Here is a 2,785-nt window from a genome sequence, read left to right on the forward strand (position 1 = left end):
GTGTTATGTGGATTTTGTATGTTTTCTGAGCAGTCTATGGAGGAGCATTTTATTTATTTCATTACAGTTTCACACTCATATATTTTATATCCCTTTTACTTGCACAGCATGAACTCTTTTCTCAGACCCACTCTTTTTTATTTTATCAAAAACTTCAATTGCAGCCATGCCATGTGTATACAGTATCATATATATATATATTTATTTATTTTTCATTTAACCCTATAATTAATACTGTGGCTTTGCTAACAGATAACAAAGTTGTGAATGTTTGTTTAAAAAAATTATTTGCAGACATTTTCTACATGAAAATCAATAGAAAGGAAACAAGCCTATGAGCCATTCCACCAGTGTATATGGAGATTATGGACAGTGCTAAATAATGGCAGCTTAAAGGCAGCCATTGGTGTTTGTTTCCAATCTGTTTATCATTTTTATGCCGTCTTAGCACCATGAGCCATGCGCATTGATCGGAAGAGGAAACCAGTGATAAAATCAAAAGAGGTGTGGATATAATCGAGTGAGGAGAAAAAAGAAAGTACTCATAAAAAAGCTGTCAACTATGATAAAATTCCAGCAAGTCATCCAGCTATGTTTCTTCCCCCAAGGATTCATGTCTATCCAGCTCCTGTCTGATGTGTGTTTGACTTGAGGCGGTTGTGTTAGTAAGCACCTTGGTCTTCACAGACCATTGAGACAACTTGTTTCAAAGGATTTAATGGATAGTGATAATATCATCCAATATTTATCAGGAAACTGAAGGAAAAACCTCTCAACAATACACATATTCATTCTGAGTAAACTCTAGAGAATTTTGTATGTGAAAATTCTGGAAGATCAGAAGTTTCCCAAACTATGAACATGATGTGAACATGATATACAAATTGTCCTGTATCTGCATCTACAAATATGCACTTGTTCCTTTGGTCACTGAATACATCTCTCTCTCTCTCACGCTCAGTCTTTATCTTTCTTATACAACATTCTTCTGTGTGCCTGTCAGTCCCCGTGAAGAAGACATGGATGACAGGGGACAGATTGCCTTCTGCAGCCGACCATGAAATCCCTTTCTGGTGTTCACCCCACCATGGCACCTAAAAGAGATAGAATATGCTGAACCCCCTGGGTCCTCCAGCACACAACATCCAATTAGAAAAGAAGGCTTTGCTGTGCTTTATACAATTTTTCTTTCTTGGCCCTTGTCTTGACTTGACTTGCTTTAAGCCCTGTGTTTTGGGAGCTTCAGAGCAAACAGTGTGATTTATAAATGTCTTTTTCTGGTTTAGAAGAAAGGACCAAAGGCTGGTAAACAAGGCTTTCTAACAAAAACACAATTGTCTCATTTCTATGATGTTCAACTAGTAGCTACCAATCATAATATACTCAGGCATGTGCCACTGAAGAGTTCTGTACCCTAAACAGCCTGACCATGAAATATACATTTTACTCCAAATGTTGCCACAATTACATGCAGCATTAAAATTTCCCATCATTGGAACTAAGAAGCCCAAACATGTTTCAGCATGACAAGAAGAATTAGAATTTTCTGCTTAGAACCCTGACCTCAACCTCAGTGAACACCTTTGGGATGAATTAGAGCTCTGACTGAACCCCAGACTGAACCCTCGGTGCATGATCTTAGGCACTATTGCACTCCTATACCAACAAAGATGCAGGTTTTTGAACTAAGCGTTGTTGGTATGCAGGCCGGATGGTCCCTCTCTTCTTTAGTCTGGAGGACACAGCATGGAATTAAAAAAACAATTGCAAATTTTCATTCATCTGAGTACAAAACTGCATATCATTGTATGCAGTGATTTCCAAAAAGAATCATACCTGTTTTTAATGCAGTGCCACCTGAGGGCCCAAAGATCTCAAGCATCCAATACCGATTTTCACCATTGTCCCTTGCACACAGAAATTTTCTTCAGATTCTCTCAATCTTTTCTTGATATTACATAATGTTGATAATTAGATATTTAAAGATATTTAAAATTCTTAGTAATTTCATGTTGAGGAACATTATTGTTGTTTCACAATTTGTAGATGCAGTTTTTCACAGATTGGTGAAGCTCTGTTTCTCTAAGATACTAATAAGATATTTTTTCTTAATGTTCCTGACCTGTTACTAATTAAGCTAATTAGTTACAAAATGCTCTTTTCTACTTTAAAATGTTTCTTTTTAAGTAACACCTACTTTTCCAGCCTGTTGTTCCCCCTTCCCAAATTTTCCCGATATGTTGCGACTATCAAATTCAAAAGTTTTTTTTTTTTCAAATTTAAACCTAAAATGAGATTTTTTTATGAGAAAACTGACTTGTGAGAAATTATTACATTCTGTTTTTATTTAAATGTTACACAGCATTCCAGCTTTTTGGAATTAGGGCTGCAGTTGGAACTGTTCAGAGATGGTTTGATGGTTTGATTTATATGTGGTGCCTAACAAAAGAACTGCAGGCCACAAAAAGGGGCTTAAGTACTAAAGGAGTGGGACCATGTAAGGGAGAAAATTGTGGCTAATTTTCGTGAGAGTTCCTGGCAAAGGATTTATCTCTGGTAATGGCAACTCCAGAAATGATAGAAGAGGAAGAACATACAGTATTCATTTACTGATCCATGGCTTTTTCTGTTCACATATTATTATTTACTTTGTGTTCTGTGCAAATTGGTCCTTTCCAGACTCCAGTGTGAACTTTCCTGTCCTTTTTAGCTCCAGACTATTAATGCTGTTCTACTTAAAGGATGGCATAATTAATGGGTGACAGTATTTATCCATAATGAAAGT

Source organism: Silurus aristotelis, assembly GCF_946808225.1.
Source record: "Silurus aristotelis genome assembly, chromosome: 27".
In the NCBI taxonomy this organism is placed as follows: Eukaryota; Metazoa; Chordata; class Actinopteri; order Siluriformes; family Siluridae; genus Silurus; species Silurus aristotelis.